The 16,659-nt window shown below is 41.9% G+C and overlaps 1 protein-coding gene across 2 annotated transcripts in view; it reads left to right on the top strand.

Annotated features, from left to right (window-relative positions):
• The first annotated feature begins 10,335 nt into the window (after positions 1-10,335).
• The window catches only part of MAPK4 (mitogen-activated protein kinase 4), a 129,542-nt gene continuing 123,218 nt past the window's right edge, over positions 10,336-16,659 (top strand). The window contains exon 1 of one of the 2 annotated variants that reach the window (XM_056544246.1): positions 10,336-10,532. The gene's annotated coding sequence lies outside the window, so the exon portion shown is untranslated. The remainder of the gene's footprint in view (positions 10,533-16,659) is intronic. The other variant, XM_056544238.1, reaches the window with a different exon arrangement.

Below are 16,659 nucleotides of genomic sequence, written 5' to 3' on the forward strand. Positions count from 1 at the left end.
GGGGGCGGGGCCGGGCAGGGACATTACAGACGTGCCGTGCGCGGCACGTGACCAGCCCGAGCAGCAACTGAAAATGCTAAAGAGGCTGCAGGGGCTGGTCGCATACAGGGGGCGGCAGTACAGGGAGGGCTCCCCCAGCTGCAGGTGCTCGCAGCTTAGCATGCACACGGCTCTCCCCATCACGGCCTCCTCCAATTGTACCCCTCAAAGCCCGCACTGCTCCCTGCATTTCATCCGGACCCTGCACCTCCAGCAGGACCAGCCGCGGTGGCCATTTTTAACGCAAGGCAAAAGGGGCAGCTGCTTTGGGCCCCCAGGAATGACAGGGCCCAGGGAAGCTGCCCCTTTTGCCCCATGTTAAAGACGGCCCTGAGCTGTTCTGCTGCCGTGGGCGCCGCTCTACGAGCGAGCGACACACACGGCACAAACAACGCAGCCCAGCGGGCGGCAGGGCACAACACAGCTTTAAAAAAAAAAAGTCCTTGATTTTTCCACCCTCTGGTCCGTGCGCCCTTAAGCGACCGCTTGGTCTGCCTTATGGAAGCATCGGGCCTGCTGCAAATCCTGTTTAACCTCCTTGCTATAGATGATTTATTTCTGTTTTTTTCACCATTCCTAGTGCTTTACATACACAAGGGTCTTATTTGGTAGCATTACATTTGGTTCTGCTCATACATTTTTTTATGGGATTGAGGTGAGGGCTTGTGAGATGGGGTTACTTCATTTCTTTCACTTTGTTGTCCTTAAAGGAGAAGTCCCATGCAGAAGTTTTTTGACCCACGGCTAATGCCGTACATCGCCGATGACGTGGCGATCAAACTTGATCGCCACAACTAAAACAAAAGTAAACATTGCTGGTTAGTTCAGTGGTGCTGTTCGGGACCGCCATGGTAAAATCGCGGCGTCTCGAACAGCTTGCAGGACGCAAGTAGGATCCCTACCTGACTCCTCGCTGTCCGATCGCTGAATGACTGCTCCGTGCCTGAGATTCAGGCAGGAGCAGTCAAGTGGCAGAAACACTGATCAATGCTATGCAAAATTTTCAAAGTACAAAATAGCGTTTCTTTGGTCACTTTTTATATCATGGAAAAATGAATAAAAAGCGATCAAAAAGTATGATCAATACAAAAATGGTACCGCTAAAAATTTCAGATCACAGCACAAAAAATTAGCCCTCATACCACCCCGTACATAGAAAAATAAAAACGTTATAGTGGTCAGAAAATGACAATTTAAACATATAAATTTTCGTTCATGTAGTTATGATTTTTTCCAGAAGTAATACAAAATCAAACCTATATAAGTAGGGTATCATTTCAATCTACATAATAAAGATACAGAACCTACAGAATAAAGATAAGGTGTCATTGTTCCCGAAAAATGTACTGTGTAGCAACGGAAGCCCCCAAATTTACAAAATGGCGTTTTAAAAAAAAATTTGCAGCACAATGATATTTTTTTTGCTTTCACCGTAAATTTTTGGGTAAAATGACTCATGTCATTACAAAGTAGAATTGGTGGCACAAAATATAAGCCATCATATGGATTTTTAGGTGCAAAAGGGAAAGGGTTATGATTTTTAAGGTAATGAGGAAAAAACGAAAGTGCAAAAACGGAAAAAACTCCGGAATATAAAAGTTGTCCCCCATACTGACGGCAGTAAAAAAATAAATAAAGATGTACATACCTTCCTCCGCGCCTCCGGTAACCGTCTCCGGTCTCCGCCGCGATCCTCTTCCTGGTTGCCGGTGGTCAGCGAGTCATATTGGGCTCAGCCAATCACTGGTCGCACTGAAGTCCGACTCGGCCAGCGATAGGCTGAGGGGCGGTGTGAGAACGCTTCAGGACACAAAATTCTTCACTACACCGGCACCTGCTGCCGGGGCCGAAAGCGTCACACTGCCGCTCAGCCTATCGCCGGCCGAGTCGGAACTTCACTGCGGCCAGTGATTGGCTGAGTGCAGTATGACTCGCCGCCCACCAGCAATCAGGAAGAGGATCGCGGTGGAGAACGGAGCCGGTTACCGGAGGCCCTGGGGGAGCAGAGGAAGGTATGTACATCTTTATTTTTTTTACTGCTGGCAGTATGGGGGACAATTTTTATATTATGGAGTTCTCCTTTAAGGGGTTAATGGTGGTCAGCAAAAAACATCTGACATGTTGACCACACATGTTTAAAGTTTTGATCGCGTTGGGTTGTACTCCTGAGGCCAGACCGAATGGTGTGTTAATGTGCCGTTTCCGTAGATGCTTTACTGCAATGTTACATAGTAACATAGTTTGTAAGGTTGAAACAAGACCAAAGTCCATCAAGTTCAACCTATATCCCTAATGAGTCCCTACTGAGTTGATCCAGGGGAAGGCAAAAAACCCTCATACTAGAGGTAAAAATTCCTTCCCGACTCCAATATGGCAGTCAGAATAAATCTCTGGATCAACATGCTGTCCCTAAATATCTATTATATATAACCGGTGATGTTATTATTCTCCAAAAAAGCATCCAGACCCATTTTTAACTCACCATGAACACCTCCTCAGGCAGAGAATTCCACAGTATCACTGCTCTTACAGTAAAGAACCCCCGTCTGTGCTGGTGTAGAAACCTTCTTTCCTCTAAACGGAGAGGATGCCCCCTTGTTATAGATACAGTCCTGGGTATAAATAGATCATGGGAGAGATCTCTGTACTGTCCCCTGATATATTTATACATAGTTATTAGGTCTCCCCTAAGCCTTCTTTTTTCTAAACTAAATAACCCCAATTCTGATAATCTTTCTGGGTACTGTAGTCCTCCCATTCCCCGTATTACCCTGGTTGCCCGTCTTTGAACCCTCTCCAGCTCCACTACATCTTTCTTGTACACTGGTGCCCAGTACTGTACACAGTATTCTATGTGTGGTCTGACTAGTGATTTGTACAGCGGTAGAATTATTTCCTTGTCGCGGGCATCTATGCTCCTATTGATGCACCCCATAATTTTATTTGCCTTGGCAGCAGCTGCCCGACACTGGTCACTACAGCTAAGTTTACTATTAACTAAGACCCCTAAGTCCTTTTCCACGTCAGTCGTCCCAAGTGTGCTCCCATTTAATATATAACCCCGTCTCAGATTTTTCCTCCCCATGTGCATTACCTTACATTTATCAGTGTTGAACCTCATCTGCCACTTCTCAGCCCAAACCCCCAAGCTATCTAAATCCATTTGTAACAGTGCACTGTCCTCTATTGTGTTTACCGCTTGAGTTTAGTATCATCTGCAAAGATTGCTACTTTACTATTCAACCCCTCTACAAGGTCATTAATAAATATATTAAATAGAACAGGACCCAAGACTAATCCCTGTGGTACCCCACTAGTAACAGTCACCCAATCAGAATAAGTACCATTAATAACCACCCTCTGTTTCCTATCGCTGAGCCAGTTACTTACACACTTATACACATTCTCCCCCAGCCCAATCCTTCTCATTTTATGCACCAACCTTTTATGTGGCACCGTATCAAATGCTTTGGAAATATCCAGATATACGACATCCAGCGATTGCCCCTGGTCCAGTCTGGAGCTCACCTCCTCATAAAAGCTGATCAGGTTAGTTTGACAGGACCGATCCCTCATAAAACCATGCTGATATGGAGTCATACAATTATTTGTATCAATGTACTCAACTGACGTACGTATCGCCATATGCCAGTACATAGTTGTTCCTTCATAAATCTCATGTAGCGGTGACAAACATGACAAGATACGGATGTCCCACGCGGGTGCTTCAACATAATTGTTGTGCACACATTACACAAATCATCACACGCATGCACCATGATATAGTTATACCACATACAGGCACCATGATATAGTTATACCACATACATACACCACGATATACCGTATTTATCAGCGTATAACACGCACTTTTTAGGCTAATATTTTTAGCCTAAAGTCTATGTGCGTGTTATACGCCGATAAGCCGCTGCAGTTCAATGATTTAAAGCGGGCGCTTTAAATCAATGAACTGCAGCGGCTTTGCAGGTCCTGAGACAGCCAGCGCTGCCGGCTTCCCTGCCCTTCCCTTCCTTTTGTGGGGTCTAGAGCCCTGCTGCCGGCCCTTTTTTCCCACTGCCCGTTCTCTCCCCCTGACTATCGGTGCCGCGGGGGGAGGGGCGCCGACAGCCAGGGGGAGAGAAGGGGCAGTGGCACCCATTGCCGGCGCCGCTGCCCCGTTGCCTCCCCCCATCCCCGGTTGCATAATTACCTGTTGCCGGGGTCGGGTCCGCGCTGCTTCAGGCCTCCGGTGTGCGTCCCCTGCGTCGTTGCTATGCGCTGCATGGCGCGGCGCATGACGTCAGTGCGCCGCGCCGTGCAGTGCATAGCAACGACGCAGGGGACGCACACCGGAGGCCTGAAGCTGCGCGGACCCGACCCCGACAGCAGGTAATTATGCAACCAGGGATGGGGGGAGGCAACGGGGCAGCGGCGCAGATAGCCAGCGGGAGAGAACCGGCGGCAGCAGGGCTCTAGACCCCAGGAAAGGCAAGGGGAGAGAAGCAGGCAGCGACGGCCTCTCTCCCCCTGCCTTTCCTGGGGGTGTATCGGGGTATACACGCGCACACACACACGCACCCTCATTTTACCATGGATATTTGGGTAAAAAACTTTTTTTACCCAAATATCCTTGGTAAAATGAGGGTGCGTGTTATAGGCCGGTGCGTGGTATACCCCGATAAATACGGTAGTTATACCACACTTAAAAAAAAAAACAATCCATCACGCTCAAGCCGTCTAAGATAGCCAAATCATGGCACACACCTACGGACGCATACCACAAACAGAGGATACAACTAATCAAATTCATTGAATTACCGTTACAAGCATGTGGCATGGTGTCATATTGTTTAACACGCTCATGGCATTCATACTGTTCATACATTCATGGCATTCATACTGTGCATACATTCATGGCATTCATACTGTTCATACATTCATGGCATTCATACTGTTCACACGCTCAGGGCTTTCCATACTGTACAGGCACTCACAGCGTTTACACTGTCCATACACTCACAGCAGTTATACTGTTCACACACTCATGGCTTTCTTTTCACTCATGGCTTGTATAGTGTCCATACGCTCATGGCGTTATACTGTTCATACGCTCACAGCATTTCACTCGATTCACACGCTCATTGCCTGTTTTACCGGACATCCATACTGTTTTATGTTCAGGACATCTACACTGTTTCATGCTGTTCATACATGGCATTCACACCGTTCTTACATTCATGACATTCTATGTATATGCTGTGGAACACCCACTGGGCGGGCGCACATAGTATTCATGCTGTTCTACGCTTATGCCACTGATATTGCTCGCTCCGTTTATGGCATTAATGCTGTGCGTATGCTCAAGGTTTTTACAGTCTGTATGTCATGGCTATACGTTGTTAGGTGCTCATGGTATTCATTCACTCAAGGAACATACTGTCGATATGATGGTGGCATTCATACTGGTCGTGAGACATAATAGTTATACTGTCGTTACGCTTGTGCCAGTTATACTCTGCATAGGCTAATGGCATTCATTCTGCTCATACGTTCCTGGCATTCATACTGATCACATGCTCATAGTGTTCATACTGTTCGGGTTTCACACGCTCATGGCTTTCAGACCGTTCACACACATAGTTTATACTGGTTCATACGTTGTGGCGTTACGGTCTTCACGCTCATGGCATACATACTGTCCTTTGCCCATGGTATTATACTGTGGTACGTTCATAGCTTTCACACTGCCATTCGCTTGTGGCATTTATACTGGGCATTTGTTGACATTATACCATTCCCGCGCTCATAGCATGTACACTGTTCACACGTTCTTGGCATCACACGGCTCATACGCTCTTTTGTTCACACGTTCATAGTATTATATGGCACATGCATCCTTGGCGGTTGGTGCTACGCATGCGCTCCTGGCTTTGTGTTTCATGCCCATGGCAGTGGTGCTGCATGTGTGCTTGTGGCATCCTGTTTGTGTGCCTGTGGCGTCGGTGCTGTTCGTTAGTCATACCATGCACACGCTACAGCACTTACACGGTACACACGGTCATTGCTTATACGGTACTTCACGCATCTCGGTACACATGTCCATAGCGTTACACGGTACATACGCTAATAGCATGCTGTGTTATACATTTGTAGTATTCATGTTATGTAACCACACAGCATTCTCTCAGGGCATACATACTTTCGATATAATACGATAATGTAAGTTCAATTGCAGCATGTTACACAGGTCATTAGCTTGCATCAGTCGCATGTTCACGACCACGCATGATGCTTAGTTCGGTTACACACAGATGTCGATGCTATAATTTACAGGCATGCTCCTGACGGTCCGGTCACATCGATACATTCAACAATACACTATCACTACTATAGCCGTCACCCTGCGCGGGTGTTAGACGTTGTAACCACGCACTTGTCTTCCACGCGTCTGTTAGTTCACCGGAAATTCCGAATACAACCACTTTCTAATGGTGTGGTGCACGCCACTAAGTCAGTCTCACTCATTGCCACCACACAGTTAGTATCACGGGCATACGCCACCACGTGGTTATACTGGTTTTCCGCAGCTGATAGGTAATACAGGTTACTGGAGTAGTTGCACCCTGGTAGTCACCAAGTCAGTATCACAATCACATGTTAGCACTATACGTTGACATCTGATAGTCAGCCTTTTCAATAATTTGTCGCAGACACGTCTCAAGCAAATAACATCATGACATATAAGTGGTTTCCCAACATACGATACACCTTCAGAGCAACATCATCTCGACAGACAGATGGTTGTTTACCCATTATGCCTCCCACGTCCGCAGGGGTCGGTATCACATAGTTATTTGCTACTGACATGTCTTCAGAGCAAGAACTATACGACACAGGTGGTTGGTTTACCTGTTATGCCTGCCACGTCTGCAGGGGTCGTTATGACGTAAATAATTGCTACTGACACGTATTCAGAGCAATAACTATACGACACATAGGTGGTGGTTTACCCGCTATGCCTGCCATGTATGCAGGGGGAGGCACTACACAAGTTATTGTTACTGACACATCTTCAGAGCAATAATATTTCGACACGTAGGTGCTGGTTTACCCGTTATGCCTGCCATGTCTGCAGGGGGAGGCACCATGTAGGTTATTGTTACTGACTCATCTTCAGAGCAATGACATTACGACACACAGGTGGTTGTTTACCCTTTATGCCCGCCATGTCTGCAGGGGGAGGCACCACCCAGGTTATTGTTACTGACACATCTTCAGAGCAATAACATCTCGAGTCATAGGCTGTTGTATACCCGATATACCTGCCATGTCTGCAGAGGGATGCACCACGTAATTGTTGCTACTGACACGTCTTCAGAGCAACAACATCACGCTTCACAGGCTGTTGTATACCCGTTCTACCTGCCACATCTGCTGGGGAGGGCACTGCGCAATTGTTATTACTGACACGTCTTCCGTGCAACTACATCACAACACGTAGGTGCTTGTGTACGCTTCATACCTGCCATGCCTGCAGGAGCATACACTGTGAAGGTATTGTCATGGACACGTTTGTTTTCACAGAAATAATTTCATGACACACAGGTGGTTGCAAAGAATGGAAATATAATGAATAAGATAAAATTAAAGAGCCTCAGGTCCATAGCCACAATGGTTGCGTAGCATCGGACATGTCCATAGTCACGATGGTACGCAGGATCTGTTTAGTCCACAGGCATGATGGTTCGCGTATAGAACCCTAGCATCTATGGGCATGTAGGTTGCGCGGGGACTGGTCATGTCTACAGGCATGTTGGCCATGTAAGGATCGGTAAATCGCAGCGGGGCATCACTCCCAAGATCACTGAGTGGGCAGCTTATCAGTTGAAGGTATGGTTTAGTCAGGCAAGTTGCCTATTCGAGGGTAGTTGATTACAAGAGATATGGCTCCACAAGGTTATCATCCCCAGGTCTGTCAGGTAGAATGCTGTGTGTCACTTTCTAACAGTTTACTTTTGCCCCCTTTTTATTCCTACCAGGTTCATTTTTGCCCACTAAAGGCGTGCCCTCCGTCGCGGTCATTGGGCACAAATCTGACCGTTAGGTTTAGTATAATGTTTCCATACAGGTACGCATGTATTACTATAACCACGAGCACAAATGTGAAGCCCCAAACACAAGTGGGAAGCCTATTGGCTGAATTTGTGTGAGGGGCGTAAGTATCTGAGCCCCCCCCCCCCCAACATGTCCAGGCGGGGCGTCTAGTAGAAATAGGTAGGGGCGGGGGTATATAACGCCCCTGCTCCTAAGGGAGGGGCGTTCGGGATGTCCGTTGGACCCCTCCCAACCCTCCCTTTTTTTCAAATAATCACTACAGGGCATGCCTACTAAAGCCGTGCCCTCTGTCGTGGTCATTGGGCACAAATCTGACCTTTAGGTTTAGTGTAATGTTTCCATACAGGTACGTATGTATTACTATAACCACGAGCACAAGTGGGAAGCCTATTGGCTGAATTTGTGTGAGGGGCGTAAGTATCTCAGCCCCCCCCCCACACGTCCAGGTGGGGCGTCTAGTAGAGATAGGTAGGGGCGGGGGTCTATAACGCCCCTGCTCCTAAGGGAGGGGCGTTCGGGATGTCCGTCGGACCCCTCCCAACCCTCCCTTTTTTTCAAATAATCACTACAGGGCATGCCTCCGTCACGGTCATTGGGCACAAATCTAACCGTTAGGTTTAGTGTAATGTTTCCATACAGGTACGTATGTATTACTATAACCACGGGCACTAGTGTGAAGCCCCGAACACAAATAATATATATCTACATGCGCTGCAGGGGGTATATAATAGCGCTATGCGGGGGGGGGGGGGGGGATGATATATATATGTATTCATCCGCTGCGGGGGGGGGGGGGGTATATAATAGCGCAATGCGGGGGGTATATATATATGTACACATGCGCTGAGGGGGGTATATAATAGCGCTTTGCGGGGGGTATATATATATGTACACATGCGCTGGGAGGTATATAATAGCGCTATGCGGGGGGTATATATATGTACACATGCGCTGTGGGGGGTATATAATAGCGCTATGCGGGGGGTATATATATATGTACACATGCGCTGCGGGGGTTATATAATAGCGTTATGCGGGGGGATATATATTTACACATGCGCTGCGGAGGGGTATATAAAAGCGCTATGCGGGGGGGGGATATATATATATGTACACATGCGCTGCGAGGGAGAAAAATACACGGAGTAAATGAAGAAACACTCAGAGATAAACCCGACACTCTTAGTAAATGAGGGCCATTATGTCAGTTCTACTGTAAAGTGGTTTAAAGAGAAACCCTCCAAAAGTTTTAAAATTGCATTTCTTTTCTCAATTCCCCCCCCCCCCCCAACTATTAAATTTTTTTTTGCTATGTTGTATTTTATAGTAAAATGAAAAGTGCCATCATAAGGGTTCGTTCACACGGAGTAATTCAAGAGGAATTTACTCTAATAATTCCTCTTGAATCCTCCGCTCCATATTAATGCACATCTCCTCTGCCCATGGACTTTAATGTTTTTTCCGCTGTCCTGTTCACACTGCGGAAATTCTGCCAGCGGAATTCCGACGCTGAATTCCTTTCCGCTTGATGAATGAGCATGTTCATTCTTCAAGTGGAATCCGCGAGCAGAAATCAATAGAAGTCAATGGTAAATTTGCACGGAAATGGCTGAAAAACCCTTCACTTCTTTCTCCCCCAATTCCGCGTGCAATTCTTTTTTCCACCCGTAAATTTTGAGACGTGAATGACTTTTGATTTACTACGTGTGAACGCACCCTAAAGAACAATTGGTCTCTCAAAAAAAGTCATGTCTCTTAAAGGGGTACTCCACTGGCCAGCGTTCGGAAGTAAATGTTCAGAACGCTGCGATAGCAGCGTTCGGAACATTTACTTCCGAACGCTGGCCAGTGGAGTACACCTTTAAAAGGTGAGGAGGAAAAAAGTGAAAATGCCAAAAAAAGATGAATCCTGCTCAAGGGGTTAATATAATAATAATAATAATATCACAAGACCATTTCTTTTATTATTACTGACCTGCTTACAATACAGAGACAATGTATCACCACATGCTGTTAGTATTGCACAGCCGCCATGCAGTGACATCCCCCTGCCCTCCTCTGCTGCCTGTCTGCTCGGGGCACCCAGGTGACTGGCATCTTCCCAGCAGGTGGCACAGAGCAGGTACCCGCCCAGTGACTGACAGGGAGCTGTGATGTCACAGCGCAGGGGCTCCCCCCAGTGGACGATTCAGGCAGGGAGGCTGACTCCAGTGTGTGTCCTGGGAGAGCAATGAGCAGCTGATCAGATGCACACACAGGACCTAGTGCTGGGAGAAGGGGGCTGGCATGGATTGTATGGCTGCTGCTGCTGCTGCCTGAAGAACAAAGCATGGAAGAAGAGGAAGGAGCAGCCTGGAGCTGGCACTGTCAACACAATGGTAAGTGCACTGTGAGGATGCTCTGCAGCCATTCACTGCCCTCCAGAGCAATCATCTGCAGATACACAAAGAAGATTACACATGCTCTGCACACCAGGATAGTGCTGCCGGGTCTATGGGGAGTCAGGTGCCTCTCTGTACAAATAGGATTATGCACCTGCATGGTGACCCAGAGAAGAAAACTGTGCACACAGGATAACTCTATATAATTTATATGTGTGACTGTATACTATATATATATATATATATATATATATATAAAACTGTATACAATGTATATGTATGACTGTATACAATGTATATATATATATATATATATATATATATGACTGTATACAATGTATAAATATATATATATATATATATATATATGACTGTATACACTGTATATGTGTGACTGTATACAATGTATTAATATATATATATATATATATGACTGTATACAATGTATATGTGTGACTGTATACAATGTATATATATGACTGTATTCAATGTATATGTATGACTGTATACAATGTATAAATATATATATATATATGACTGTATACACTGTATATGTGTGACTGTATACAATGTATTTATATATATATATATATATATATATATATATGACTGTATACAATATATATGTGTCACTGTATACAATGTATATATATCTATGACTGTATACAATGTATAAATATATATAACTGTATACAATGTATAAATATATATATATATAACTGTATACAATGTATACATATATATATATATATATATATATGACTGTATACACTGTATATGTTTGACTGTATACAATGTATAAATATATAATATGACTGTATATGTGTGACTGTATACAATGTATACATATATATATATATATATATATATATATATGACTGTATACACTGTATATGTGTGACTGTATACAATGTATTAATATATATATGACTGTATACAATGTATATGTGTGACTGTATACAATGTATAAATATATATATGACTGTATACACTGTATTAATATATATATATATATATATGACTGTATACAATGTATATGTGTGACTGTATACAATGTATAAATATATATATTTGACTGTATACACTGTATTAATATATATATATATGATTGTATACAATGTATATGTGTGACTGTATACAATGTATATATATGACTGTATACAATGTATATATGTGACTGTATACAATGTATATGTATTTTATACAGTCATATACATACTATACAGTGATATATATATATGTATTTTATACAGTCAAACTGTGTACAATGTGTGTATGTATATATATATATATATATATATATATATATATATATATATGACTGCATACAATGCATATATGACTAAACAATGTCTATATGTATAGTGTCTATTCCATTAATATATAGCTCCTTAGATAAGTTCAGGCAGCGCTGTATTGTGTATGATGCTTTATATTGTGTCTGCCTACACTACGTGCAATGCATCGCATTGGGGAACTACAAGTCTCAGGACAGAGCATGCTGAGAGCTGTGATTCTACAGGAGCCCTTAGTTACATTGTATGTAATCTAGAACAACATTGTATCCATCCCCGTCTCCCATGTTTGATATTAATCTCCCTGTTCATTCATAAAATCCTCCCTATTTATTTTTATATCCAGAGTCGGTAATAAATGTGTTTGTGGTGGGGTGGATCCTCCATATGATGGTGCGTGTGCGCTCTTTTTCTTTCTTATTGTGCCTGGGGAATTAAGACAATGTCATTAATTCATAAATAGGCTACACTGTGTTCAAGCTGTGGTCTCCAACCTGTAGCAGCAGCGGAGTAGAACTAGTATTCCCAGCATGCCCTGCAAGCCACAGGGTGTTGTAGTCCGCCGAAGCTAGGGCAGTCGTGGAGACCACTGGTGTACAATGATCTGCATGGAGGGACTGTCTACAAAATGAGGTGTTTGAGTCTTCTCCTGGGGTGCCCTATTCATGCAGTTTTAGATAACTGTTTAGCTGAATTCTTATGGCTGTGTTCACACAATCAGGTTTTCAATTTCAATTATTAAATGCAAAGTCAGGAATGGATTTGAAAAGAGAAGAAGCCTTAATATATCTACTCTATCTATCTATCTATCTATCTAATCTATCTCATATCTATCTATCTATCTATCTATCTCATATCTATCTATCTATCTATCTATCTATCTCATATCTATCTATCTATCTATGCAAAGAAGCAGCGGCACACCAATTTCCAAGTGAAAAAGAATGGATGGCTTTTATTTCAACCAAACATCTATAGGAGCGACGTTTCGCCTGTCTCACACTTGACAATGCCTGTGTGAGACAGGCGAACGTCGCTCCTATAGATGTTTGGTTGAAATAAAAGCCATCCATTCTTTTTCACTTGGAAATTGGTGTGCCGCTGCTTCTTTGCATAACTACTTTGGACCTGGGACCGGGTTATCCAGCGTGCACCCCCCTTCTCTACGTGTGCTGCCAAAAATATTTTTCTCAGATCTATCTATCTATCTATCTATCTATCTATCTATCTATCTATCTCATATCTATCTATCTCATATCTATCTCATATCTATCTGCCTATATCATATCTATCTATCTCATATATATCTATCTATCTCATATCTATCTATCTATCTATCTATCTCATATCTATCTATCTCATATCTATCTCATATCTATCTATCTATCTATCTATCTATCTCATATCTATCTCATATCTATCTATCTCATATCTATCTGCCTATCTCATATCTATCTGCCTATCTCATATCTATCTATCTCATATCTATCTATCTATCTCATATCTATCTATCTATCTCATATCTATCTATCTCATATCTATCTATATATCTATCTCATATCTATCTATCTCATATCTATCTATCTCATATCTATCTATCTATCTATCTCATATCTATCTATATATCTATCTCATATCTATCTATCTCATATCTATCTATCTATCTATCTATCTATCGCATATCTATCTATATATCTATCTCATATCTATCTATCTCATCTATCTATCTCATATCTATCGATCTCATATCTGTCTGTCTATCTTATATCTATCTATCTCATATCTATCTATCTCATATCTATCTATCTATCTCATATCTATCTATCTATCTATCTATCTAATACAACCAAAGAATAAGTTGGCCAGCACTATTTATTCAAACTATTGTATAGACATGGCTTACAGGTGCAGGCTGCTGGGCTAAATATACAGCAACAGGAGAATACAGCAGCACACTGCTAGCACAAAAGATATAGATGAAGCATGAGCATATATAGATAAAACATGAGTATATAGATAGAATATGAAAAGCTATACAGCTGTAGTGCAATAAATGAAAATATGAAATTATGAGGTACTTAGCTTGCAAATTTGGCGCCAAATAGCGTGGACCGTCCCACCATGGTAAGGTGACCTCATTCTGGGATGGACCCTACACTATGAATATGCCTCTGTGTGATGTTTCAGACCTTGCAATGCCTGCTGTACTGTTCACACAGAGGCATATTCATAGTGTAGGGTCTGTCCCAGAATGAGGTCACCTTACCGTGGTGGGACGGTCCACGCTATTTGGCGACAAATTTGCAAGCTAAGTACCTCATAATTTCATATTTTCATATTTTCATTTATTGCACTACAGCTGTATAGCTTTTCATGTTCTATCTATATACTCATGTTTCATCTATATCTTTGTGCTAGCAGTGTGCTGCTGTATTCTCCTGTTGCTGTATATCTATCTATCTAACTATCTCATATATTTCTATCTCATATCTATCTATCTATCTATCTAGACAAAGAATAAGTCAGCCAGCACTTTAGTTGATACCAAACTATTATACGGACCTGGCCTACAGGTGCACGCTACTAAGCTAGATATACAGCAACAGAAGAATGCAGCAGCACACTGCCAGCACAAAGATATAGATGAAACATGAACATGCAGATAAAACATGGAGAGCTATACAGCTATGGTGTAATAGATGCAAATGTGAAACTATGAAATAGTGAGGCACTTAGCTCGCAAATTTGTCTCCGCCGGCGGTCAAATAGCTTGGACCGTCCCACCGCGATAAGGTGGCCTCATTGGGACGGACCCTACACTGTGAATATGCCTGCAGGCCAGGTCCATATAATAGTTTGGTATCAACTAAAGTGCTGGCTGACTTATTCTTTGTCTGTATTGCACATACGGGGGAGTGGCTACCTCCATGTTGGCCTTGCACCCCACCCACCTCTATCAGGTTTGTATATAAGGTGTCTTGGATGTTCCAGACCCTGCCATGCTTACTGAATTGTTCACACAGAGGCATATTCACAGTGTAGGGTCCGTCCCAAGGAGGCCACCTTATCGCGGTGGGACGGTCCAAGCTATTTGACCGCCGGCGGAGACAAATTTGCGAGCTAAGTGCCTCACTATTTCATAGTTTCACATTTGCATCTATTACACCATAGCTGTATAGCTCTCCATGTTTTATCTGCATATTCATGTTTCACCTATATCCTTGTGCTGGCAGTGTGCTGCTGCATTCTTCTGTTGCTGTATATCTATCTATCTATCTATCTCATATCTATCTCATATCTATCTATCTATCTCATATCTATGTCATATCTATCTATCTCATATCTATCTATCTCATATCTATCTATTTATCTATCTCATATATTTCTATCTCATATCTATCTATCTCATATCTATCTATTTATCTATCTCATATATTTCTATCTCATATCTATCTATCTCATATCTATCTATATATCTCATATATATCTCATATCTATCTATCTATCTATCTATCTCATATCTATCTATCTATCTATCTATCTATCTATCCATCTATCTCATATCTATCTTTCTATCTATCTCATATCTATCTATCTATCTCATATCTATCTATCTTTTATCTATCCATCTATCTCATATCTATCTATCTCATATCTATCTATCTATCTATCTATCTCATATCTATCTACCTATCTATCCATCTATCTCATATCTATGTTTCTATCTATCTCATATTTATCTATCTATCTCATATCTATCTATCTTTTATCTATCCATCTATCTCATATCTATCTATCTCATATCTATCTATCTATCTATCTATCTCATATCTTTCTATCTCATATCTAACTATCTATCTATCTATCTATCTCATATCTATCTATCTCATATCTATCTTTTATCTATCCATCTATCTCATATCTATCTCATATCTATCTATCTATCTATCTATCTATCTCATATCTTTCTATCTCATATCTATCTATATATCTCATATCTAACTCATATCTAACTATCTATCTATCTATCTCATATCTATCTATCTATCTATCTCATATCTATTCTATATCTATCTATTATCTATCTATTTATCTATCTATCTATCTATCTATCTATCTCATATCTATCTATATATCTCATATCTATCTATCTATCTATCTATCCCATATCTATCTATCTCATATCTATCTATCTATCTCATATCTATCTATCTATCTATCTATCTCATATCTATCTATATATCTCATATCTATCTATCTATCTATCTCTCTCATATCTATCTATCTCATATATATCTATGTATCTCATATCTGTCTATTTATCTCATATCTATCTATCTATTTATCTATCTATCTATCTAGAAAAAATTGGATAAATCCGCAGCACACAAGTCCATATATAGGTGAAAAAAATAAAACTGTATTCCATAAAGTAGTGAATGTCACAAAGCGATTTTCAACCAGCTCTCCTGGTCTTTCTCAAGCTCAATACAAGTGATAACCACACAAGTTATATAAGGGTGTCAATTACATTTCTAATTAATGGAACTGGAAATGTAATTGACACCCTTATGTAACTTGTGTGGTTATCACTTGTATTGAGCTTGAGAAAGACCAGGAGAGCTGGTTGAAAATCGCTTTGTGACATTCACTACTTTATGGAATACAGTTTTATTTTTTTCACCTATATATGGACTTGCGTGCTGCGGATTTATCCCGTTTTTTTTGTATTCATATGGACCCCTGACCAAGGTTTGGTTCTGCGTTCACCTACTGCATTGGATTTGAAAAAGGGTGCTGTTTTCCTAATTTTTGCTATCTACAGCAAA

Source organism: Hyla sarda, chromosome 1 (genome assembly GCF_029499605.1).
Source record: "Hyla sarda isolate aHylSar1 chromosome 1, aHylSar1.hap1, whole genome shotgun sequence".
Classification (NCBI taxonomy): Eukaryota; Metazoa; Chordata; class Amphibia; order Anura; family Hylidae; genus Hyla; species Hyla sarda.